Genomic DNA, 27421 nt, shown 5'->3' on the forward strand with positions numbered 1-27421 from the left:
ATTAAAATAATGCAGAGCAGGGGCTTCCCTTGTGGTGCAATGTTTGGGAATCCACCTGCAGATGCAGCGGATATGGGTTCGAGACCTGCTCCACCAAGATCTCACATGCTGCGGAGTTCTTAAGCCCGTGAACCACAACGACTGAGCCTGCGCTCTAGAGCCCGGGAGCCACAACGACTGAGCCCGCATGCCAGAACTAATGAAGTCCACGCGCCTAGAGCCTGTGCTCCACAACAAGAGGAGTCACCGCAATGAGAAGCCCGCGCACCGCAACGAAGAGTAGCCCCCGCTCGCTGCAACTAGAGAAAGCTCACATGCAGCAACGACGACCCAACACAGTAAAAAAAAAAATGATATATTAAATAAATAAATAAATAGATAGATAAACAAATAAATAAATAAATAAACTAATGCAGAGCAGTGGCTACGGCCTCCTGAAAACTGCTGCACGCCTCCGCTTCTGCACGGCAATTCAGGGCCTTACCTTGAGGCAAGTGCTCAGGCTTAGTGTCCCGTTAGCGCCACAGCATGGTAGGATGCTGACTTTCTCCTCGAGCAGAGTGACTTCAGGTACGAGGCCCTCGAAGAATTCTACGCAGGGTGTTTTCTCATGGCAGCTCAGACGGGGGCTGTGACGAACACTTCCAGGGCACGTCGCACTGGCTAGAAATGTGGTCCTGAGGCTGTTCCAGTGCTCTGGAAATGTAGCTCTCCTTAAGGAACGTGCAGTGTGTTGCCCATCACTCGGCATACACAGAGGGCCTCCGAGGGACCGACCTTTGGGCCTCGATGTTGCTCAGCAGGCCCACAGGAGTCTGGAGGTACTCAGGGCTCTTGGAGGGAAAATGATGCACACCCGAGTGGCCTACGAGTCCTGAAAAGGGGACTTCTTTTAAAATAAAGCAGAACAGGGGCTTCCCTGGTGGCGCAGTGGTTGAGAATATGCCTGCCAATGCAGGGGACACGGGTTCGAGCCCTGGTCTGAGAGGATCACACATGCCGCGGAGAAACTGGGCCCGTGGGCCACAATGACTGAACCTGCGCGTCTGGAGCCTGTGCTCCGCAACAAGAGAGGCCGCGATAGTGAGAGGCCCGCGCACCGCGATGAAGAGTGGCCCCATTTGCTGCAACTGGAGAGAGCCCTAGCACAGAAACGAAGAGCCAACATAGCGATCAATCAATCAAAAGATAAATCTTAAAAAAAAATAAAAAAAAATAAAATAAAATAAAATCAAGCAGAAGAGCGACTAAGACCTCATGGAAACAGCTGCATGCCTCCCTTTCTGCGCGGCTACTCAGGGCCGTACCTCGAGGCCAGTACTCACGTTGAGTTTCCCTTTAGCTCTAGAGCGTGGCAGGATGAGCTCCACCCCGGCCATCGAAGCAGCCGGCTTAGCTAGAGAAATCTCATTTTCTACCCAGAGCCATGCCTACAGTGGCTAGTGGCCTGTCAACAGCAGTCAATTTCAAGTAGCTTCAAGGCAGCATGAATGGAGCTTTCAAAATGGCAAAGCAAGGCTAGTTCCATCAGGCCCCCATTTCCAAGGGCACACGCAGCATATATCCCGGTGCTTTCTAAGAAGTCCAAAGAGACACAGGTTACCCAGTGGTTCCTTCCCTGAATCAACTCCTCAAAGCAGGGTGTTCTGCAAATAGTGAACTGCCTCAATGAAGGAACGCCCCAGCTAGGCCTCCGGGCCCGTGGCTCTTCAAATGCCTGAAGTGTTACCCGAGGAACTGGGCTTTAGTTGCAGTCGGAACGCAAGCCGACTTTCTCTTGGAGGCAGGGTGACTTCAGGCAGGGACTCCCAGATGGAATACGAAGCCGAGGGTTTTTCTCAGTGCAGCTCAGACTTGGGCAATGAGCCAGACTTGCACGGCACGTTGGACCTGCTAGAACGGTGTTCGTGGACCTGTTCGAGTGCTGGGGAATTCAAGCTGTCCCAAGAAGGAGTGCAGTGTGTTGCCCTACACTCGGCATACACAGAGTGGCTCCGAAGGGCTATGGGCCTGGATGTGGCTTAGCGGGCCCATGGGGGCGTCGGGGTACTCAGTGTTCTTGCAGGAAATAGGGTGCCCACGCGAGGCTCCTAGATGTCCTGCAAAGCGTACTGACATTAAAATAATGCAGAGCAGGGGCTTCCCTTGTGGTGCAATGTTTGGGAATCCACCTGCAGATGCAGCGGATATGGGTTCGAGACCTGCTCCACCAAGATCTCACATGCTGCGGAGTTCTTAAGCCCGTGAACCACAACGACTGAGCCTGCGCTCTAGAGCCCGGGAGCCACAACGACTGAGCCCGCATGCCAGAACTAATGAAGTCCACGCGCCTAGAGCCTGTGCTCCACAACAAGAGGAGTCACCGCAATGAGAAGCCCGCGCACCGCAACGAAGAGTAGCCCCCGCTCGCTGCAACTAGAGAAAGCTCACATGCAGCAACGACGACCCAACACAGTAAAAAAAAAATGATATATTAAATAAATAAATAAATAGATAGATAAACAAATAAATAAATAAATAAACTAATGCAGAGCAGTGGCTACGGCCTCCTGAAAACTGCTGCACGCCTCCGCTTCTGCACGGCAATTCAGGGCCTTACCTTGAGGCAAGTGCTCAGGCTTAGTGTCCCGTTAGCGCCACAGCATGGTAGGATGCTGACTTTCTCCTCGAGCAGAGTGACTTCAGGTACGAGGCCCTCGAAGAATTCTACGCAGGGTGTTTTCTCATGGCAGCTCAGACGGGGGCTGTGACGAACACTTCCAGGGCACGTCGCACTGGCTAGAAATGTGGTCCTGAGGCTGTTCCAGTGCTCTGGAAATGTAGCTCTCCTTAAGGAACGTGCAGTGTGTTGCCCATCACTCGGCATACACAGCGGGCCTCCGAGGGACCGACCTTTGGGCCTCGATGTTGCTCAGCAGGCCCACAGGAGTCTGGAGGTACTCAGGGCTCTTGGAGGGAAAATGATGCACACCCGAGTGGCCTACGAGTCCTGAAAAGGGGACTTCTTTTAAAATAAAGCAGAACAGGGGCTTCCCTGGTGGCGCAGTGGTTGAGAATATGCCTGCCAATGCAGGGGACACGGGTTCGAGCCCTGGTCTGAGAGGATCACACATGCCGCGGAGAAACTGGGCCCGTGGGCCACAATGACTGAACCTGCGCGTCTGGAGCCTGTGCTCCGCAACAAGAGAGGCCGCGATAGTGAGAGGCCCGCGCACCGCGATGAAGAGTGGCCCCATTTGCCGCAACTGGAGAGAGCCCTAGCACAGAAACGAAGAGCCAACATAGCGATCAATCAATCAAAAGATAAATCTTAAAAAAAAATAAAAAAAAATAAAATAAAATAAAATCAAGCAGAAGAGCGACTAAGACCTCATGGAAACAGCTGCATGCCTCCCTTTCTGCGCGGCTACTCAGGGCCGTACCTCGAGGCCAGTACTCACGTTGAGTTTCCCTTTAGCTCTAGAGCGTGGCAGGATGAGCTCCACCCCGGCCATCGAAGCAGCCGGCTTAGCTAGAGAAAACTCATTTTCTACCCAGAGCCATGCCTACAGTGGCTAGTGGCCTGTCAACAGCAGTCAATTTCAAGTAGCTTCAAGGCAGCATGAATGGAGCTTTCAAAATGGCAAAGCAAGGCTAGTTCCATCAGGCCCCCATTTCCAAGGGCACACGCAGCATATATCCCGGTGCTTTCTAAGAAGTCCAAAGAGACACAGGTTACCCAGTGGTTCCTTCCCTGAATCAACTCCTCGAAGCAGGGTGTTCTGCAAATAGCGAACTGCCTCAACGAAGGAACGCCCCAGCTAGGCCTCCGGGCCCGTGGCTCTTCAAAAGCCTGAAGTGTTACCCCAGGAACTGGGCTTTAGTTGCACTCGGAACGCAAGCCGACTTTCTCTTGGAGGCAGGGTGACTTCAGGCAGGGACTCCCAGATGGAATACGAAGCCGAGGGTTTTTCTCAGTGCAGCTCAGACTTGGGCAATGAGCCAGACTTGCACGGCACGTTGGACCTGCTAGAACGGTGTTCGTGGACCTGTTCGAGTGCTGGGGAACTCAAGCTGTCCCAAGAAGGAGTGCAGTGTGTTGCCCTACACTCGGCATACACAGAGTGGCTCCGAAGGGCTATGGGCCTGGATGTGGCTTAGCGGGCCCATGGGGGCCTCGGGGTACTCAGTGTTCTTGCAGGAAATAGGGTGCCCACGTGAGGCTCCTAGATGTCCTGCAAAGCGTACTGACATTAAAATAATGCAGAGCAGGGGCTTCCCTTGTGGTGCAATGTTTGGGAATCCACCTGCAGATGCAGCGGATATGGGTTCGAGACCTGCTCCACCAAGATCTCACATGCTGCGGAGTTCTTAAGCCCGTGAACCACAACGACTGAGCCTGCGCTCTAGAGCCCGGGAGCCACAACGACTGAGCCCGCATGCCAGAACTAATGAAGTCCACGCGCCTAGAGCCTGTGCTCCACAACAAGAGGAGTCACCGCAATGAGAAGCCCGCGCACCGCAACGAAGAGTAGCCCCCGCTCGCTGCAACTAGAGAAAGCTCACATGCAGCAACGACGACTCAACACAGTAAAAAAAAAAATGATATATTAAATAAATAAATAAATAGATAGATAAACAAATAAATAAATAAATAAACTAATGCAGAGCAGTGGCTACGGCCTCCTGAAAACTGCTGCACGCCTCCGCTTCTGCACGGCAATTCAGGGCCTTACCTTGAGGCAAGTGCTCAGGCTTAGTGTCCCGTTAGCGCCACAGCATGGTAGGATGCTGACTTTCTCCTCGAGCAGAGTGACTTCAGGTACGAGGCCCTCGAAGAATTCTACGCAGGGTGTTTTCTCATGGCAGCTCAGACGGGGGCTGTGACGAACACTTCCAGGGCACGTCGCACTGGCTAGAAATGTGGTCCTGAGGCTGTTCCAGTGCTCTGGAAATGTAGCTCTCCTTAAGGAACGTGCAGTGTGTTGCCCATCACTCGGCATACACAGAGGGCCTCCGAGGGACCGACCTTTGGGCCTCGATGTTGCTCAGCAGGCCCACAGGAGTCTGGAGGTACTCAGGGCTCTTGGAGGGAAAATGATGCACACCCGAGTGGCCTACGAGTCCTGAAAAGGGGACTTCTTTTAAAATAAAGCAGAACAGGGGCTTCCCTGGTGGCGCAGTGGTTGAGAATATGCCTGCCAATGCAGGGGACACGGGTTCGAGCCCTGGTCTGAGAGGATCACACATGCCGCGGAGAAACTGGGCCCGTGGGCCACAATGACTGAACCTGCGCGTCTGGAGCCTGTGCTCCGCAACAAGAGAGGCCGCGATAGTGAGAGGCCCGCGCACCGCGATGAAGAGTGGCCCCATTTGCTGCAACTGGAGAGAGCCCTAGCACAGAAACGAAGAGCCAACATAGCGATCAATCAATCAAAAGATAAATCTTAAAAAAAAATAAAATAAAATAAAATAAAATAAAATCAAGCAGAAGAGCGACTAAGACCTCATGGAAACAGCTGCATGCCTCCCTTTCTGCGCGGCTACTCAGGGCCGTACCTCGAGGCCAGTACTCACGTTGAGTTTCCCTTTAGCTCTAGAGCGTGGCAGGATGAGCTCCACCCCGGCCATCGAAGCAGCCGGCTTAGCTAGAGAAAACTCATTTTCTACCCAGAGCCATGCCTACAGTGGCTAGTGGCCTGTCAACAGCAGTCAATTTCAAGTAGCTTCAAGGCAGCATGAATGGAGCTTTCAAAATGGCAAAGCAAGGCTAGTTCCATCAGGCCCCCATTTCCAAGGGCACACGCAGCATATATCCCGGTGCTTTCTAAGAAGTCCAAAGAGACACAGGTTACCCAGTGGTTCCTTCCCTGAATCAACTCCTCGAAGCAGGGTGTTCTGCAAATAGCGAACTGCCTCAACGAAGGAACGCCCCAGCTAGGCCTCCGGGCCCGTGGTTCTTCAAAAGCCTGAAGTGTTACCCGAGGAACTGGGCTTTAGTTGCAGTCGGAACGCAAGCCGACTTTCTCTTGGAGGCAGGGTGACTTCAGGCAGGGACTCCCAGATGGAATACGAAGCCGAGGGTTTTTCTCAGTGCCGCTCAGACTTGGGCAATGAGCCAGACTTGCACGGCACGTTGGACCTGCTAGAACGGTGTTCGTGGACCTGTTCGAGTGCTGGGGAACTCAAGCTGTCCCAAGAAGGAGTGCAGTGTGTTGCCCTACACTCGGCATACACAGAGTGGCTCCGAAGGGCTATGGGCCTGGATGTGGCTTAGCGGGCCCATGGGGGCGTCGGGGTACTCAGTGTTCTTGCAGGAAATAGGGTGCCCACGCGAGGCTCCTAGATGTCCTGCAAAGCGTACTGACATTAAAATAATGCAGAGCAGGGGCTTCCCTTGTGGTGCAATGTTTGGAAATCCACCTGCAGATGCAGCGGATATGGGTTCGAGACCTGCTCCACCAAGATCTCACATGCTGCGGAGTTCTTAAGCCCGTGAACCACAACGACTGAGCCTGCGCTCTAGAGCCCGGGAGCCACAACGACTGAGCCCGCATGCCAGAACTAATGAAGTCCACGCGCCTAGAGCCTGTGCTCCACAACAAGAGGAGTCACCGCAATGAGAAGCCCGCGCACCGCAACGAAGAGTAGCCCCCGCTCGCTGCAACTAGAGAAAGCTCACATGCAGCAACGACGACCCAACACAGTAAAAAAAAAATGATATATTAAATAAATAAATAAATAGATAGATAAACAAATAAATAAATAAATAAACTAATGCAGAGCAGTGGCTACGGCCTCCTGAAAACTGCTGCACGCCTCCGCTTCTGCACGGCAATTCAGGGCCTTACCTTGAGGCAAGTGCTCAGGCTTAGTGTCCCGTTAGCGCCACAGCATGGTAGGATGCTGACTTTCTCCTCGAGCAGAGTGACTTCAGGTACGAGGCCCTCGAAGAATTCTACGCAGGGTGTTTTCTCATGGCAGCTCAGACGGGGGCTGTGACGAACACTTCCAGGGCACGTCGCACTGGCTAGAAATGTGGTCCTGAGGCTGTTCCAGTGCTCTGGAAATGTAGCTCTCCTTAAGGAACGTGCAGTGTGTTGCCCATCACTCGGCATACACAGAGGGCCTCCGAGGGACCGACCTTTGGGCCTCGATGTTGCTCAGCAGGCCCACAGGAGTCTGGAGGTACTCAGGGCTCTTGGAGGGAAAATGATGCACACCCGAGTGGCCTACGAGTCCTGAAAAGGGGACTTCTTTTAAAATAAAGCAGAACAGGGTCTTCCCTGGTGGCACAGTGGTTGAGAATATGCCTGCCAATGCAGGGGACACGGGTTCGAGCCCTGGTCTGAGAGGATCACACATGCCGCGGAGAAACTGGGCCCGTGGGCCACAATGACTGAACCTGCGCGTCTGGAGCCTGTGCTCCGCAACAAGAGAGGCCGCGATAGTGAGAGGCCCGCGCACCGCGATGAAGAGTGGCCCCATTTGCCGCAACTGGAGAGAGCCCTAGCACAGAAACGAAGAGCCAACATAGCGATCAATCAATCAAAAGATAAATCTTAAAAAAAAATAAAAAAAAATAAAATAAAATAAAATCAAGCAGAAGAGCGACTAAGACCTCATGGAAACAGCTGCATGCCTCCCTTTCTGCGCGGCTACTCAGGGCCGTACCTCGAGGCCAGTACTCACGTTGAGTTTCCCTTTAGCTCTAGAGCGTGGCAGGATGAGCTCCACCCCGGCCATCGAAGCAGCCGGCTTAGCTAGAGAAAACTCATTTTCTACCCAGAGCCATGCCTACAGTGGCTAGTGGCCTCTCAACAGCAGTCAATTTCAAGTAGCTTCAAGGCAGCATGAATGGAGCTTTCAAAATGGCAAAGCAAGGCTAGTTCCATCAGGCCCCCATTTCCAAGGGCACACGCAGCATATATCCCGGTGCTTTCTAAGAAGTCCAAAGAGACACAGGTTACCCAGTGGTTCCTTCCCTGAATCAACTCCTCGAAGCAGGGTGTTCTGCAAATAGCGAACTGCCTCAACGAAGGAACGCCCCAGCTAGGCCTCCGGGCCCGTGGCTCTTCAAAAGCCTGAAGTGTTACCCCAGGAACTGGGCTTTAGTTGCACTCCGAACGCAAGCCGACTTTCTCTTGGAGGCAGGGTGACTTCAGGCAGGGACTCCCAGATGGAATACGAAGCCGAGGGTTTTCCTCAGTGCAGCTCAGACTTGGGCAATGAGCCAGACTTGCACGGCACGTTGGACCTGCTAGAACGGTGTTCGTGGACCTGTTCGAGTGCTGGGGAACTCAAGCTGTCCCAAGAAGGAGTGCAGTGTGTTGCCCTACACTCGGCATACACAAAGTGGCTCCGAAGGGCTATGGGCCTGGATGTGGCTTAGCGGGCCCATGGGGGCCTCGGGGTACTCAGTGTTCTTGCAGGAAATAGGGTGCCCACGCGAGGCTCCTAGATGTCCTGCAAAGCGTACTGACATTAAAATAATGCAGAGCAGGGGCTTCCCTTGTGGTGCAATGTTTGGGAATCCACCTGCAGATGCGGGGGATATGGGTTCGAGACCTGCTCCACCAAGATCTCACATGCTGCGGAGTTCTTAAGCCCGTGAACCACAACGACTGAGCCTGCGCTCTAGAGCCCGGGAGCCACAACGACTGAGCCCGCATGCCAGAACTAATGAAGTCCACGCGCCTAGAGCCTGTGCTCCACAACAAGAGGAGTCACCGCAATGAGAAGCCCGCGCACCGCAACGAAGAGTAGCCCCCGCTCGCTGCAACTAGAGAAAGCTCACATGCAGCAACGACGACCCAACACAGTAAAAAAAAAATGATATATTAAATAAATAAATAAATAGATAGATAAACAAATAAATAAATAAATAAACTAATGCAGAGCAGTGGCTACGGCCTCCTGAAAACTGCTGCACGCCTCCGCTTCTGCACGGCAATTCAGGGCCTTACCTTGAGGCAAGTGCTCAGGCTTAGTGTCCCGTTAGCGCCACAGCATGGTAGGATGCTGACTTTCTCCTCGAGCAGAGTGACTTCAGGTACGAGGCCCTCGAAGAATTCTACGCAGGGTGTTTTCTCATGGCAGCTCAGACGGGGGCTGTGACGAACACTTCCAGGGCACGTCGCACTGGCTAGAAATGTGGTCCTGAGGCTGTTCCAGTGCTCTGGAAATGTAGCTCTCCTTAAGGAACGTGCAGTGTGTTGCCCATCACTCGGCATACACAGCGGGCCTCCGAGGGACCGACCTTTGGGCCTCGATGTTGCTCAGCAGGCCCACAGGAGTCTGGAGGTACTCAGGGCTCTTGGAGGGAAAATGATGCACACCCGAGTGGCCTACGAGTCCTGAAAAGGGGACTTCTTTTAAAATAAAGCAGAACAGGGGCTTCCCTGGTGGCGCAGTGGTTGAGAATATGCCTGCCAATGCAGGGGACACGGGTTCGAGCCCTGGTCTGAGAGGATCACACATGCCGCGGAGAAACTGGGCCCGTGGGCCACAATGACTGAACCTGCGCGTCTGGAGCCTGTGCTCCGCAACAAGAGAGGCCGCGATAGTGAGAGGCCCGCTCACCGCGATGAAGAGTGGCCCCATTTGCTGCAACTGGAGAGAGCCCTAGCACAGAAACGAAGAGTCAACATAGCGATCAATCAATCAAAAGATAAATCTTAAAAAAAAATAAAAAAAAATAAAATAAAATAAAATCAAGCAGAAGAGCGACTAAGACCTCATGGAAACAGCTGCATGCCTCCCTTTCTGCGCGGCTACTCAGGGCCGTACCTCGAGGCCAGTACTCACGTTGAGTTTCCCTTTAGCTCTAGAGCGTGGCAGGATGAGCTCCACCCCGGCCATCGAAGCAGCCGGCTTAGCTAGAGAAAACTCATTTTCTACCCAGAGCCATGCCTACAGTGGCTAGTGGCCTGTCAACAGCAGTCAATTTCAAGTAGCTTCAAGGCAGCATGAATGGAGCTTTCAAAATGGCAAAGCAAGGCTAGTTCCATCAGGCCCCCATTTCCAAGGGCACACGCAGCATATATCCCGGTGCTTTCTAAGAAGTCCAAAGAGACACAGGTTACCCAGTGGTTCCTTCCCTGAATCAACTCCTCAAAGCAGGGTGTTCTGCAAATAGTGAACTGCCTCAATGAAGGAACGCCCCAGCTAGGCCTCCGGGCCCGTGGCTCTTCAAATGCCTGAAGTGTTACCCGAGGAACTGGGCTTTCGTTGCAGTCGGAACGCAAGCCGACTTTCTCTTGGAGGCAGGGTGACTTCAGGCAGGGACTCCCAGATGGAATACGAAGCCGAGGGTTTTTCTCAGTGCAGCTCAGACTTGGGCAATGAGCCAGACTTGCACGGCACGTTGGACCTGCTAGAACGGTGTTCGTGGACCTGTTCGAGTGCTGGGGAATTCAAGCTGTCCCAAGAAGGAGTGCAGTGTGTTGCCCTACACTCGGCATACACAGAGTGGCTCCGAAGGGCTATGGGCCTGGATGTGGCTTAGCGGGCCCATGGGGGCGTCGGGGTACTCAGTGTTCTTGCAGGAAATAGGGTGCCCACGCGAGGCTCCTAGATGTCCTGCAAAGCGTACTGACATTAAAATAATGCAGAGCAGGGGCTTCCCTTGTGGTGCAATGTTTGGGAATCCACCTGCAGATGCAGCGGATATGGGTTCGAGACCTGCTCCACCAAGATCTCACATGCTGCGGAGTTCTTAAGCCCGTGAACAACAACGACTGAGCCTGCGCTCTAGAGCCCGGGAGCCACAACAACTGAGCCCGCATGCCAGAACTAATGAAGTCCACGCGCCTAGAGCCTGTGCTCCACAACAAGAGGAGTCACCGCAATGAGAAGCCCGCGCAACGCAACGAAGAGTAGCCCCCGCTCGCTGCAACTAGAGAAAGCTCACATGCAGCAACGACGACCCAACACAGTAAAAAAAAAATGATATATTAAATAAATAAATAAATAGATAGATAAACAAATAAATAAATAAATAAACTAATGCAGAGCAGTGGCTACGGCCTCCTGAAAACTGCTGCACGCCTCCGCTTCTGCACGGCAATTCAGGGCCTTACCTTGAGGCAAGTGCTCAGGCTTAGTGTCCCGTTAGCGCCACAGCATGGTAGGATGCTGACTTTCTCCTCGAGCAGAGTGACTTCAGGTACGAGGCCCTCGAAGAATTCTACGCAGGGTGTTTTCTCATGGCAGCTCAGACGGGGGCTGTGACGAACACTTCCAGGGCACGTCGCACTGGCTAGAAATGTGGTCCTGAGGCTGTTCCAGTGCTCTGGAAATGTAGCTCTCCTTAAGGAACGTGCAGTGTGTTGCCCATCACTCGGCATACACAGCGGGCCTCCGAGGGACCGACCTTTGGGCCTCGATGTTGCTCAGCAGGCCCACAGGAGTCTGGAGGTACTCAGGGCTCTTGGAGGGAAAATGATGCACACCCGAGTGGCCTACGAGTCCTGAAAAGGGGACTTCTTTTAAAATAAAGCAGAACAGGGGCTTCCCTGGTGGCGCAGTGGTTGAGAATATGCCTGCCAATGCAGGGGACACGGGTTCGAGCCCTGGTCTGAGAGGATCACACATGCCGCGGAGAAACTGGGCCCGTGGGCCACAATGACTGAACCTGCGCGTCTGGAGCCTGTGCTCCGCAACAAGAGAGGCCGCGATAGTGAGAGGCCCACGCACCGCGATGAAGAGTGGCCCCATTTGCCGCAACTGGAGAGAGCCCTAGCACAGAAACGAAGAGCCAACATAGCGATCAATCAATCAAAAGATAAATCTTAAAAAAAAATAAAATAAAATAAAATAAAATAAAATCAAGCAGAAGAGCGACTAAACCTCATGGAAACAGCTGCATGCCTCCCTTTCTGCGCGGCTACTCAGGGCCGTACCTCGAGGCCAGTACTCACGTTGAGTTTCCCTTTAGCTCTAGAGCGTGGCAGGATGAGCTCCACCCCGGCCATCGAAGCAGCCGGCTTAGCTAGAGAAAACTCATTTTCTACCCAGAGCCATGCCTACAGTGGCTAGTGGCCTCTCAACAGCAGTCAATTTCAAGTAGCTTCAAGGCAGCATGAATGGAGCTTTCAAAATGGCAAAGCAAGGCTAGTTCCATCAGGCCCCCATTTCCAAGGGCACACGCAGCATATATCCCGGTGCTTTCTAAGAAGTCCAAAGAGACACAGGTTACCCAGTGGTTCCTTCCCTGAATCAACTCCTCGAAGCAGGGTGTTCTGCAAATAGCGAACTGCCTCAACGAAGGAACGCCCCAGCTAGGCCTCCGGGCCCGTGGCTCTTCAAAAGCCTGAAGTGTTACCCCAGGAACTGGGCTTTAGTTGCACTCCGAACGCAAGCCGACTTTCTCTTGGAGGCAGGGTGACTTCAGGCAGGGACTCCCAGATGGAATACGAAGCCGAGGGTTTTCCTCAGTGCAGCTCAGACTTGGGCAATGAGCCAGACTTGCACGGCACGTTGGACCTGCTAGAACGGTGTTCGTGGACCTGTTCGAGTGCTGGGGAACTCAAGCTGTCCCAAGAAGGAGTGCAGTGTGTTGCCCTACACTCGGCATACACAAAGTGGCTCCGAAGGGCTATGGGCCTGGATGTGGCTTAGCGGGCCCATGGGGGCCTCGGGGTACTCAGTGTTCTTGCAGGAAATAGGGTGCCCACGCGAGGCTCCTAGATGTCCTGCAAAGCGTACTGACATTAAAATAATGCAGAGCAGGGGCTTCCCTTGTGGTGCAATGTTTGGGAATCCACCTGCAGATGCGGGGGATATGGGTTCGAGACCTGCTCCACCAAGATCTCACATGCTGCGGAGTTCTTAAGCCCGTGAACCACAACGACTGAGCCTGCGCTCTAGAGCCCGGGAGCCACAACGACTGAGCCCGCATGCCAGAACTAATGAAGTCCACGCGCCTAGAGCCCGTGCTCCACAACAAGAGGAGTCACCGCAATGAGAAGCCCGCGCACCGCAACGAAGAGTAGCCCCCGCTCGCTGCAACTAGAGAAAGCTCACATGCAGCAACGACGACCCAACACAGTAAAAAAAAAATGATATATTAAATAAATAAATAAATAGATAGATAAACAAATAAATAAATAAATAAACTAATGCAGAGCAGTGGCTACGGCCTCCTGAAAACTGCTGCACGCCTCCGCTTCTGCACGGCAATTCAGGGCCTTACCTTGAGGCAAGTGCTCAGGCTTAGTGTCCCGTTAGCGCCACAGCATGGTAGGATGCTGACTTTCTCCTCGAGCAGAGTGACTTCAGGTACGAGGCCCTCGAAGAATTCTACGCAGGGTGTTTTCTCATGGCAGCTCAGATGGGGGCTGTTACGAACACTTCCAGGGCACGTCGCACTGGCTAGAAATGTGGTCCTGAGGCTGTTCCAGTGCTCTGGAAATGTAGCTCTCCTTAAGGAACGTGCAGTGTGTTGCCCATCACTCGGCATACACAGAGGGCCTCCGAGGGACCGACCTTTGGGCCTCGATGTTGCTCAGCAGGCCCACAGGAGTCTGGAGGTACTCAGGGCTCTTGGAGGGAAAATGATGCACACCCGAGTGGCCTACGAGTCCTGAAAAGGGGACTTCTTTTAAAATAAAGCAGAACATGGGCTTCCCTGGTGGCGCAGTGGTTGAGAATATGCCTGCCAATGCAGGGGACACGGGTTCGAGCCCTTGTCTGAGAGGATCACACATGCCGCGGAGAAACTGGGCCCGTGGGCCACAATGACTGAACCTGCACGTCTGGAGCCTGTGCTCCGCAACAAGAGAGGCCGCGATAGTGAGAGGCCGGCGCACCGCGATGAAGAGTGGCCCCATTTGCTGCAACTGGAGAGAGCCCTAGCACAGAAACGAAGAGCCAACATAGTGATCAATCAATCAAAAGATAAATCTTAAAAAAAAAATAAAAAAAAATAAAATAAAATAAAATCAAGCAGAAGAGCGACTAAGACCTCATGGAAACAGCTGCATGCCTCCCTTTCTGCGCGGCTACTCAGGGCCGTACCTCGAGGCCAGTACTCACGTTGAGTTTCCCTTTAGCTCTAGAGCGTGGCAGGATGAGCTCCACCCCGGCCATCGAAGCAGCCGGCTTAGCTAGAGAAAACTCATTTTCTACCCAGAGCCATGCCTACAGTGGCTAGTGGCCTGTCAACAGCAGTCAATTTCAAGTAGCTTCAAGGCAGCATGAATGGAGCTTTCAAAATGGCAAAGCAAGGCTAGTTCCATCAGGCCCCCATTTCCAAGGGCACACGCAGCATATATCCCGGTGCTTTCTAAGAAGTCCAAAGAGACACAGGTTACCCAGTGGTTCCTTCCCTGAATCAACTCCTCGAAGCAGGGTGTTCTGCAAATAGCGAACTGCCTCAACGAAGGAACGCCCCAGCTAGGCCTCCGGGCCCGTGGCTCTTCAAAAGCCTGAAGTGTTACCCCAGGAACTGGGCTTTAGTTGCACTCGGAAAGCAAGCCGACTTTCTCTTGGAGGCAGGGTGACTTCAGGCAGGGACTCCCAGAAGGAATACGAAGCCGAGGGTTTTTCTCAGTGCAGCTCAGACTTGGGCAATGAGCCAGACTTGCACGGCACGTTGGACCTGCTAGAACGGTGTTCATGGACCTGTTCGAGTGCTGGGGAACTCAAGCTGTCCCAAGAAGGAGTGCAGTGTGTTGCCCTACACTCGGCATACACAAAGTGGCTCCGAAGGGCTATGGGCCTGGATGTGGCTTAGCGGGCCCATGGGGGCCTCGGGGTACTCAGTGTTCTTGCAGGAAATAGGGTGCCCACGTGAGGCTCCTAGATGTCCTGCAAAGCGTACTGACATTAAAATAATGCAGAGCAGGGGCTTCCCTTGTGGTGCAATGTTTGGGAATCCACCTGCAGATGCAGGGGATATGGGTTCGAGACCTGCTCCACCAAGATCTCACATGCTGCGGAGTTCTTAAGCCCGTGAACCACAACGACTGAGCCTGCGCTCTAGAGCCCGGGAGCCACAACGACTGAGCCCGCATGCCAGAACTAATGAAGTCCTCGCGCCTAGAGCCTGTGCTCCACAACAAGAGGAGTCACCGCAATGAGAAGCCTGCGCACCGCAGCGAAGAGTAGCCCCCGCTCGCTGCAACTAGAGAAAGCTCACATGCAGCAACGACGACTCAACACAGTAAAAAAAAAAAGATATATTAAATAAATAAATAAATAGATAGATAAACAAATAAATAAATAAATAAACTAATGCAGAGCAGTGGCTACGGCCTCCTGAAAACTGCTGCACGCCTCCGCTTCTGCACGGCAATTCAGGGCCTTACCTTGAGGCAAGTGCTCAGGCTTAGTGTCCCGTTAGCGCCACAGCATGGTAGGATGCTGACTTTCTCCTCGAGCAGAGTGACTTCAGGTACGAGGCCTTCGAAGAATTCTACGCAGGGTGTTTTCTCATGGCAGCTCAGACGGGGGCTGTGACGAACACTTCCAGGGCACGTCGCACTGGCTAGAAATGTGGTCCTGAGGCTGTTCCAGTGCTCTGGAAATGTAGCTCTCCTTAAGGAACGTGCAGTGTGTTGCCCATCACTCGGCATACACAGAGGGCCTCCGAGGGACCGACCTTTGGGCCTCGATGTTGCTCAGCAGGCCCACAGGAGTCTGGAGGTACTCAGGGCTCTTGGAGGGAAAATGATGCACACCCGAGTGGCCTACGAGTCCTGAAAAGGGGACTTCTTTTAAAATAAAGCAGAACAGGGGCTTCCCTGGTGGCGCAGTGGTTGAGAATATGCCTGCCAATGCAGGGGACACGGGTTCGAGCCCTGGTCTGAGAGGATCACACATGCCGCGGAGAAACTGGGCCCGTGGGCCACAATGACTGAACCTGCACGTCTGGAGCCTGTGCTCCGCAACAAGAGAGGCCGCGATAGTGAGAGGCCCGCGCACCGCGATGAAGAGTGGCCCCATTTGCTGCAACTGGAGAGAGCCCTAGCACAGAAACGAAGAGCCAACATAGCGATCAATCAATCAAAAGATAAATCTTAAAAAAAAATAAAAAAAAATAAAATAAAATAAAATCAAGCAGAAGAGCGACTAAGACCTCATGGAAACAGCTGCATGCCTCCCTTTCTGCGCGGCTACTCAGGGCCGTACCTCGAGGCCAGTACTCACGTTGAGTTTCCCTTTAGCTCTAGAGCGTGGCAGGATGAGCTCCACCCCGGCCATCGAAGCAGCCGGCTTAGCTAGAGAAAACTCATTTTCTACCCAGAGCCATGCCTACAGTGGCTAGTGGCCTGTCAACAGCAGTCAATTTCAAGTAGCTTCAAGGCAGCATGAATGGAGCTTTCAAAATGGCAAAGCAAGGCTAGTTCCATCAGGCCCCCATTTCCAAGGGCACACGCAGCATATATCCCGGTGCTTTCTAAGAAGTCCAAAGAGACACAGGTTACCCAGTGGTTCCTTCCCTGAATCAACTCCTCGAAGCAGGGTGTTCTGCAAATAGCGAACTGCCTCAACGAAGGAACGCCCCAGCTAGGCCTCCGGGCCCGTGGCTCTTCAAAAGCCTGAAGTGTTACCCCAGGAACTGGGCTTTAGTTGCACTCGGAACGCAAGCCGACTTTCTCTTGGAGGCAGGGTGACTTCAGGCAGGGACTCCCAGATGGAATACGAAGCCGAGGGTTTTTCTCAGTGCAGCTCAGACTTGGGCAATGAGCCAGACTTGCACGGCACGTTGGACCTGCTAGAACGGTGTTCGTGGACCTGTTCGAGTGCTGGGGAACTCAAGCTGTCCCAAGAAGGAGTGCAGTGTGTTGCCCTACACTCGGCATACACAGAGTGGCTCCGAAGGGCTATGGGCCTGGATGTGGCTTAGCGGGCCCATGGGGGCGTCGGGGTACTCAGTGTTCTTGCAGGAAATAGGGTGCCCACGCGAGGCTCCTAGATGTCCTGCAAAGCGTACTGACATTAAAATAATGCAGAGCAGGGGCTTCCCTTGTGGTGCAATGTTTGGGAATCCACCTGCAGATGCAGCGGATATGGGTTCGAGACCTGCTCCACCAAGATCTCACATGCTGCGGAGTTCTTAAGCCCGTGAACCACAACGACTGAGCCTGCGCTCTAGAGCCCGGGAGCCACAACGACTGAGCCCGCATGCCAGAACTAATGAAGTCCACGCGCCTAGAGCCTGTGCTCCACAACAAGAGGAGTCACCGCAATGAGAAGCCCGCGCACCGCAACGAAGAGTAGCCCCCGCTCGCTGCAACTAGAGAAAGCTCACATGCAGCAACGACGACCCAACACAGTAAAAAAAAAAATGATATATTAAATAAATAAATAAATAGATAGATAAACAAATAAATAAATAAATAAACTAATGCAGAGCAGTGGCTACGGCCTCCTGAAAACTGCTGCACGCCTCCGCTTCTGCACGGCAATTCAGGGCCTTACCTTGAGGCAAGTGCTCAGGCTTAGTGTCCCGTTAGCGCCACAGCATGGTAGGATGCTGACTTTCTCCTCGAGCAGAGTGACTTCAGGTACGAGGCCCTCGAAGAATTCTACGCAGGGTGTTTTCTCATGGCAGCTCAGACGGGGGCTGTGACGAACACTTCCAGGGCACGTCGCACTGGCTAGAAATGTGGTCCTGAGGCTGTTCCAGTGCTCTGGAAATGTAGCTCTCCTTAAGGAACGTGCAGTGTGTTGCCCATCACTCGGCATACACAGAGGGCCTCCGAGGGACCAACCTTTGGGCCTCGATGTTGCTCAGCAGGCCCACAGGAGTCTGGAGGTACTCAGGGCTCTTGGAGGGAAAATGATGCACACCCGAGTGGCCTACGAGTCCTGAAAAGGGGACTTCTTTTAAAATAAAGCAGAACAGGGGCTTCCCTGGTGGCGCAGTGGTTGAGAATATGCCTGCCAATGCAGGGGACACGGGTTCGAGCCCTGGTCTGAGAGGATCACACATGCCGCGGAGAAACTGGGCCCGTGGGCCACAATGACTGAACCTGCGCGTCTGGAGCCTGTGCTCCGCAACAAGAGAGGCCGCGATAGTGAGAGGCCCGCGCACCGCGATGAAGAGTGGCCCCATTTGCTGCAACTGGAGAGAGCCCTAGCACAGAAACGAAGAGCCAACATAGCGATCAATCAATCAAAAGATAAATCTTAAAAAAAAATAAAAAAAAATAAAATAAAATAAAATCAAGCAGAAGAGCGACTAAGACCTCATGGAAACAGCTGCATGCCTCCCTTTCTGCGCGGCTACTCAGGGCCGTACCTCGAGGCCAGTACTCACGTTGAGTTTCCCTTTAGCTCTAGAGCGTGGCAGGATGAGCTCCACCCCGGCCATCGAAGCAGCCGGCTTAGCTAGAGAAATCTCATTTTCTACCCAGAGCCATGCCTACAGTGGCTAGTGGCCTGTCAACAGCAGTCAATTTCAAGTAGCTTCAAGGCAGCATGAATGGAGCTTTCAAAATGGCAAAGCAAGGCTAGTTCCATCAGGCCCCCATTTCCAAGGGCACACGCAGCATATATCCCGGTGCTTTCTAAGAAGTCCAAAGAGACACAGGTTACCCAGTGGTTCCTTCCCTGAATCAACTCCTCAAAGCAGGGTGTTCTGCAAATAGTGAACTGCCTCAATGAAGGAACGCCCCAGCTAGGCCTCCGGGCCCGTGGCTCTTCAAATGCCTGAAGTGTTACCCGAGGAACTGGGCTTTAGTTGCAGTCGGAACGCAAGCCGACTTTCTCTTGGAGGCAGGGTGACTTCAGGCAGGGACTCCCAGATGGAATACGAAGCCGAGGGTTTTTCTCAGTGCAGCTCAGACTTGGGCAATGAGCCAGACTTGCACGGCACGTTGGACCTGCTAGAACGGTGTTCGTGGACCTGTTCGAGTGCTGGGGAATTCAAGCTGTCCCAAGAAGGAGTGCAGTGTGTTGCCCTACACTCGGCATACACAGAGTGGCTCCGAAGGGCTATGGGCCTGGATGTGGCTTAGCGGGCCCATGGGGGCGTCGGGGTACTCAGTGTTCTTGCAGGAAATAGGGTGCCCACGCGAGGCTCCTAGATGTCCTGCAAAGCGTACTGACATTAAAATAATGCAGAGCAGGGGCTTCCCTTGTGGTGCAATGTTTGGGAATCCACCTGCAGATGCAGCGGATATGGGTTCGAGACCTGCTCCACCAAGATCTCACATGCTGCGGAGTTCTTAAGCCCGTGAACCACAACGACTGAGCCTGCGCTCTAGAGCCCGGGAGCCACAACGACTGAGCCCGCATGCCAGAACTAATGAAGTCCACGCGCCTAGAGCCTGTGCTCCACAACAAGAGGAGTCACCGCAATGAGAAGCCCGCGCACCGCAACGAAGAGTAGCCCCCGCTCGCTGCAACTAGAGAAAGCTCACATGCAGCAACGACGACCCAACACAGTAAAAAAAAAATGATATATTAAATAAATAAATAAATAGATAGATAAACAAATAAATAAATAAATAAACTAATGCAGAGCAGTGGCTACGGCCTCCTGAAAACTGCTGCACGCCTCCGCTTCTGCACGGCAATTCAGGGCCTTACCTTGAGGCAAGTGCTCAGGCTTAGTGTCCCGTTAGCGCCACAGCATGGTAGGATGCTGACTTTCTCCTCGAGCAGAGTGACTTCAGGTACGAGGCCCTCGAAGAATTCTACGCAGGGTGTTTTCTCATGGCAGCTCAGACGGGGGCTGTGACGAACACTTCCAGGGCACGTCGCACTGGCTAGAAATGTGGTCCTGAGGCTGTTCCAGTGCTCTGGAAATGTAGCTCTCCTTAAGGAACGTGCAGTGTGTTGCCCATCACTCGGCATACACAGCGGGCCTCCGAGGGACCGACCTTTGGGCCTCGATGTTGCTCAGCAGGCCCACAGGAGTCTGGAGGTACTCAGGGCTCTTGGAGGGAAATTGATGCACACCCGAGTGGCCTACGAGTCCTGAAAAGGGGACTTCTTTTAAAATAAAGCAGAACAGGGGCTTCCCTGGTGGCGCAGTGGTTGAGAATATGCCTGCCAATGCAGGGGACACGGGTTCGAGCCCTGGTCTGAGAGGATCACACATGCCGCGGAGAAACTGGGCCCGTGGGCCACAATGACTGAACCTGCGCGTCTGGAGCCTGTGCTCCGCAACAAGAGAGGCCGCGATAGTGAGAGGCCCGCGCACCGCGATGAAGAGTGGCCCCATTTGCCGCAACTGGAGAGAGCCCTAGCACAGAAACGAAGAGCCAACATAGCGATCAATCAATCAAAAGATAAATCTTAAAAAAAAATAAAAAAAAATAAAATAAAATAAAATCAAGCAGAAGAGCGACTAAGACCTCATGGAAACAGCTGCATGCCTCCCTTTCTGCGCGGCTACTCAGGGCCGTACCTCGAGGCCAGTACTCACGTTGAGTTTCCCTTTAGCTCTAGAGCGTGGCAGGATGAGCTCCACCCCGGCCATCGAAGCAGCCGGCTTAGCTAGAGAAAACTCATTTTCTACCCAGAGCCATGCCTACAGTGGCTAGTGGCCTGTCAACAGCAGTCAATTTCAAGTAGCTTCAAGGCAGCATGAATGGAGCTTTCAAAATGGCAAAGCAAGGCTAGTTCCATCAGGCCCCCATTTCCAAGGGCACACGCAGCATATATCCCGGTGCTTTCTAAGAAGTCCAAAGAGACACAGGTTACCCAGTGGTTCCTTCCCTGAATCAACTCCTCGAAGCAGGGTGTTCTGCAAATAGCGAACTGCCTCAACGAAGGAACGCCCCAGCTAGGCCTCCGGGCCCGTGGCTCTTCAAAAGCCTGAAGTGTTACCCCAGGAACTGGGCTTTAGTTGCACTCGGAACGCAAGCCGACTTTCTCTTGGAGGCAGGGTGACTTCAGGCAGGGACTCCCAGATGGAATACGAAGCCGAGGGTTTTTCTCAGTGCAGCTCAGACTTGGGCAATGAGCCAGACTTGCACGGCACGTTGGACCTGCTAGAACGGTGTTCGTGGACCTGTTCGAGTGCTGGGGAACTCAAGCTGTCCCAAGAAGGAGTGCAGTGTGTTGCCCTACACTCGGCATACACAGAGTGGCTCCGAAGGGCTATGGGCCTGGATGTGGCTTAGCGGGCCCATGGGGGCCTCGGGGTACTCAGTGTTCTTGCAGGAAATAGGGTGCCCACGTGAGGCTCCTAGATGTCCTGCAAAGCGTACTGACATTAAAATAATGCAGAGCAGGGGCTTCCCTTGTGGTGCAATGTTTGGGAATCCACCTGCAGATGCAGCGGATATGGGTTCGAGACCTGCTCCACCAAGATCTCACATGCTGCGGAGTTCTTAAGCCCGTGAACCACAACGACTGAGCCTGCGCTCTAGAGCCCGGGAGCCACAACGACTGAGCCCGCATGCCAGAACTAATGAAGTCCACGCGCCTAGAGCCTGTGCTCCACAACAAGAGGAGTCACCGCAATGAGAAGCCCGCGCACCGCAACGAAGAGTAGCCCCCGCTCGCTGCAACTAGAGAAAGCTCACATGCAGCAACGACGACTCAACACAGTAAAAAAAAAAATGATATATTAAATAAATAAATAAATAGATAGATAAACAAATAAATAAATAAATAAACTAATGCAGAGCAGTGGCTACGGCCTCCTGAAAACTGCTGCACGCCTCCGCTTCTGCACGGCAATTCAGGGCCTTACCTTGAGGCAAGTGCTCAGGCTTAGTGTCCCGTTAGCGCCACAGCATGGTAGGATGCTGACTTTCTCCTCGAGCAGAGTGACTTCAGGTACGAGGCCCTCGAAGAATTCTACGCAGGGTGTTTTCTCATGGCAGCTCAGACGGGGGCTGTGACGAACACTTCCAGGGCACGTCGCACTGGCTAGAAATGTGGTCCTGAGGCTGTTCCAGTGCTCTGGAAATGTAGCTCTCCTTAAGGAACGTGCAGTGTGTTGCCCATCACTCGGCATACACAGCGGGCCTCCGAGGGACCGACCTTTGGGCCTCGATGTTGCTCAGCAGGCCCACAGGAGTCTGGAGGTACTCAGGGCTCTTGGAGGGAAAATGATGCACACCCGAGTGGCCTACGAGTCCTGAAAAGGGGACTTCTTTTAAAATAAAGCAGAACAGGCGCTTCCCTGGTGGCGCAGTGGTTGAGAATATGCCTGCCAATGCAGGGGACACGGGTTCGAGCCCTGGTCTGAGAGGATCACACATGCCGCGGAGAAACTGGGCCCGTGGGCCACAATGACTGAACCTGCGCGTCTGGAGCCTGTGCTCCGCAACAAGAGAGGCCGCGATAGTGAGAGGCCCGCGCACCGCGATGAAGAGTGGCCCCATTTGCCGCAACTGGAGAGAGCCCTAGCACAGAAACGAAGAGCCAACATAGCGATCAATCAATCAAAAGATAAATCTTAAAAAAAAATAAAATAAAATAAAATAAAATAAAATCAAGCAGAAGAGCGACTAAGACCTCATGGAAACAGCTGCATGCCTCCCTTTCTGCGCGGCTACTCAGGGCCGTACCTCGAGGCCAGTACTCACGTTGAGTTTCCCTTTAGCTCTAGAGCGTGGCAGGATGAGCTCCACCCCGGCCATCGAAGCAGCCGGCTTAGCTAGAGAAAACTCATTTTCTACCCAGAGCCATGCCTACAGTGGCTAGTGGCCTGTCAACAGCAGTCAATTTCAAGTAGCTTCAAGGCAGCATGAATGGAGCTTTCAAAATGGCAAAGCAAGGCTAGTTCCATCAGGCCCCCATTTCCAAGGGCACACGCAGCATATATCCCGGTGCTTTCTAAGAAGTCCAAAGAGACACAGGTTACCCAGTGGTTCCTTCCCTGAATCAACTCCTCGAAGCAGGGTGTTCTGCAAATAGCGAACTGCCTCAACGAAGGAACGCCCCAGCTAGGCCTCCGGGCCCGTGGCTCTTCAAAAGCCTGAAGTGTTACCCCAGGAACTGGGCTTTAGTTGCACTCCGAACGCAAGCCGACTTTCTCTTGGAGGCAGGGTGACTTCAGGCAGGGACTCCCAGATGGAATACGAAGCCGAGGGTTTTCCTCAGTGCAGCTCAGACTTGGGCAATGAGCCAGACTTGCACGGCACGTTGGACCTGCTAGAACGGTGTTCGTGGACCTGTTCGAGTGCTGGGGAACTCAAGCTGTCCCAAGAAGGAGTGCAGTGTGTTGCCCTACACTCGGCATACACAAAGTGGCTCCGAAGGGCTATGGGACTGGATGTGGCTTAGCGGGCCCATGGGGGCCTCGGGGTACTCAGTGTTCTTGCAGGAAATAGGGTGCCCACGCGAGGCTCCTAGATGTCCTGCAAAGCGTACTGACATTAAAATAATGCAGAGCAGGGGCTTCCCTTGTGGTGCAATGTTTGGGAATCCACCTGCAGATGCAGCGGATATGGGTTCGAGACCTGCTCCACCAAGATCTCACATGCTGCGGAGTTCTTAAGCCCGTGAACCACAACGACTGAGCCTGCGCTCTAGAGCCCGGGAGCCACAACGACTGAGCCCGCATGCCAGAACTAATGAAGTCCACGCGCCTAGAGCCTGTGCTCCACAACAAGAGGAGTCACCGCAATGAGAAGCCCGCGCAACGCAACGAAGAGTAGCCCCCGCTCGCTGCAACTAGAGAAAGCTCACATGCAGCAACGACGACCCAACACAGTAAAAAAAAAATGATATATTAAATAAATAAATAAATAGATAGATAAACAAATAAATAAATAAATAAACTAATGCAGAGCAGTGGCTACGGCCTCCTGAAAACTGCTGCACGCCTCCGCTTCTGCACGGCAATTCAGGGCCTTACCTTGAGGCAAGTGCTCAGGCTTAGTGTCCCGTTAGCGCCACAGCATGGTAGGATGCTGACTTTCTCCTCGAGCAGAGTGACTTCAGGTACGAGGCCCTCGAAGAATTCTACGCAGGGTGTTTTCTCATGGCAGCTCAGACGGGGGCTGTGACGAACACTTCCAGGGCACGTCGCACTGGCTAGAAATGTGGTCCTGAGGCTGTTCCAGTGCTCTGGAAATGTAGCTCTCCTTAAGGAACGTGCAGTGTGTTGCCCATCACTCGGCATACACAGCGGGCCTCCGAGGGACCGACCTTTGGGCCTCGATGTTGCTCAGCAGGCCCACAGGAGTCTGGAGGTACTCAGGGCTCTTGGAGGGAAAATGATGCACACCCGAGTGGCCTACGAGTCCTGAAAAGGGGACTTCTTTTAAAATAAAGCAGAACAGGGGCTTCCCTGGTGGCGCAGTGGTTGAGAATATGCCTGCCAATGCAGGGGACACGGGTTCGAGCCCTGGTCTGAGAGGATCACACATGCCGCGGAGAAACTGGGCCCGTGGGCCACAATGACTGAACCTGCGCGTCTGGAGCCTGTGCTCCGCAACAAGAGAGGCCGCGATAGTGAGAGGCCCGCGCACCGCGATGAAGAGTGGCCCCATTTGCCGCAACTGGAGAGAGCCCTAGCACAGAAACGAAGAGCCAACATAGCGATCAATCAATCAAAAGATAAATCTTAAAAAAAAATAAAAAAAAATAAAATAAAATAAAATCAAGCAGAAGAGCGACTAAGACCTCATGGAAACAGCTGCATGCCTCCCTTTCTGCGCGGCTACTCAGGGCCGTACCTCGAGGCCAGTACTCACGTTGAGTTTCCCTTTAGCTCTAGAGCGTGGCAGGATGAGCTCCACCCCGGCCATCGAAGCAGCCGGCTTAGCTAGAGAAAACTCATTTTCTACCCAGAGCCATGCCTACAGTGGCTAGTGGCCTGTCAACAGCAGTCAATTTCAAGTAGCTTCAAGGCAGCATGAATGGAGCTTTCAAAATGGCAAAGCAAGGCTAGTTCCATCAGGCCCCCATTTCCAAGGGCACACGCAGCATATATCCCGGTGCTTTCTAAGAAGTCCAAAGAGACACAGGTTACCCAGTGGTTCCTTCCCTGAATCAACTCCTCGAAGCAGGGTGTTCTGCAAATAGCGAACTGCCTCAACGAAGGAACGCCCCAGCTAGGCCTCCGGGCCCGTGGCTCTTCAAAAGCCTGAAGTGTTACCCCAGGAACTGGGCTTTAGTTGCACTCGGAACGCAAGCCGACTTTCTCTTGGAGGCAGGGTGACTTCAGGCAGGGACTCCCAGATGGAATACGAAGCCGAGGGTTTTTCTCAGTGCAGCTCAGACTTGGGCAATGAGCCAGACTTGCACGGCACGTTGGACCTGCTAGAACGGTGTTCGTGGACCTGTTCGAGTGCTGGGGAACTCAAGCTGTCCCAAGAAGGAGTGCAGTGTGTTGCCCTACACTCGGCATACACAGAGTGGCTCCGAAGGGCTATGGGCCTGGATGTGGCTTAGCGGGCCCATGGGGGCCTCGGGGTACTCAGTGTTCTTGCAGGAAATAGGGTGCCCACGTGAGGCTCCTAGATGTCCTGCAAAGCGTACTGACATTAAAATAATGCAGAGCAGGGGCTTCCCTTGTGGTGCAATGTTTGGGAATCCACCTGCAGATGCAGCGGATATGGGTTCGAGACCTGCTCCACCAAGATCTCACATGCTGCGGAGTTCTTAAGCCCGTGAACCACAACGACTGAGCCTGCGCTCTAGAGCCCGGGAGCCACAACGACTGAGCCCGCATGCCAGAACTAATGAAGTCCACGCGCCTAGAGCCTGTGCTCCACAACAAGAGGAGTCACCGCAATGAGAAGCCCGCGCACCGCAACGAAGAGTAGCCCCCGCTCGCTGCAACTAGAGAAAGCTCACATGCAGCAACGACGACTCAACACAGTAAAAAAAAAATGATATATTAAATAAATAAATAAATAGATAGATAAACAAATAAATAAATAAATAAACTAATGCAGAGCAGTGGCTACGGCCTCCTGAAAACTGCTGCACGCCTCCGCTTCTGCACGGCAATTCAGGGCCTTACCTTGAGGCAAGTGCTCAGGCTTAGTGTCCCGTTAGCGCCACAGCATGGTAGGATGCTGACTTTCTCCTCGAGCAGAGTGACTTCAGGTACGAGGCCCTCGAAGAATTCTACGCAGGGTGTTTTCTCATGGCAGCTCAGACGGGGGCTGTGACGAACACTTCCAGGGCACGTCGCACTGGCTAGAAATGTGGTCCTGAGGCTGTTCCAGTGCTCTGGAAATGTAGCTCTCCTTAAGGAACGTGCAGTGTGTTGCCCATCACTCGGCATACACAGCGGGCCTCCGAGGGACCGACCTTTGGGCCTCGATGTTGCTCAGCAGGCCCACAGGAGTCTGGAGGTACTCAGGGCTCTTGGAGGGAAAATGATGCACACCCGAGTGGCCTACGAGTCCTGAAAAGGGGACTTCTTTTAAAATAAAGCAGAACAGGGGCTTCCCTGGTGGCGCAGTGGTTGAGAATATGCCTGCCAATGCAGGGGACACGGGTTCGAGCCCTGGTCTGAGAGGATCACACATGCCGCGGAGAAACTGGTCCCGTGGGCCACAATGACTGAACCTGCGCGTCTGGAGCCTGTGCTCCGCAACAAGAGAGGCCGCGATAGTGAGAGGCCCGCGCACCGCGATGAAGAGTGGCCCCATTTGCTGCAACTGGAGAGAGCCCTAGCACAGAAACGAAGAGCCAACATAGCGATCAATCAATCAAAAGATAAATCTTAAAAAAAAATAAAAAAAAATAAAATAAAATAAAATCAAGCAGAAGAGCGACTAAGACCTCATGGAAACAGCTGCATGCCTCCCTTTCTGCGCGGCTACTCAGGGTCGTACCTCGAGGCCAGTACTCACGTTGAGTTTCCCTTTAGCTCTAGAGCGTGGCAGGATGAGCTCCACCCCGGCCATCGAAGCAGCCGGCTTAGCTAGAGAAAACTCATTTTCTACCCAGAGCCATGCCTACAGTGGCTAGTGGCCTGTCAACAGCAGTCAATTTCAAGTAGCTTCAAGGCAGCATGAATGGAGCTTTCAAAATGGCAAAGCAAGGCTAGTTCCATCAGGCCCCCATTTCCAAGGGCACACGCAGCATATATAACGGTGCTTTCTAAGAAGTCCAAAGAGACACAGGTTACCCAGTGGTTCCTTCCCTGAATCAACTCCTCAAAGCAGGGTGTTCTGCAAATAGTGAACTGCCTCAATGAAGGAACGCCCCAGCTAGGCCTCCGGGCCCGTGGCTCTTCAAATGCCTGAAGTGTTACCCGAGGAACTGGGCTTTAGTTGCAGTCGGAACGCAAGCCGACTTTCTCTTGGAGGCAGGGTGACTTCAGGCAGGGACTCCCAGATGGAATACGAAGCCGAGGGTTTTTCTCAGTGCAGCTCAGACTTGGGCAATGAGCCAGACTTGCACGGCACGTTGGACCTGCTAGAACGGTGTTCGTGGACCTGTTCGAGTGCTGGGGAATTCAAGCTGTCCCAAGAAGGTGTGCAGTGTGTTGCCCTACACTCGGCATACACAGAGTGGCTCCGAAGGGCTATGGGCCTGGATGTGGCTTAGCGGGCCCATGGGG

This window comes from Balaenoptera physalus (genome assembly GCF_965194825.1).
Source record: "Balaenoptera physalus genome assembly, contig: HAP1_SCAFFOLD_595, whole genome shotgun sequence".
NCBI classification, from domain to species: Eukaryota; Metazoa; Chordata; class Mammalia; order Artiodactyla; family Balaenopteridae; genus Balaenoptera; species Balaenoptera physalus.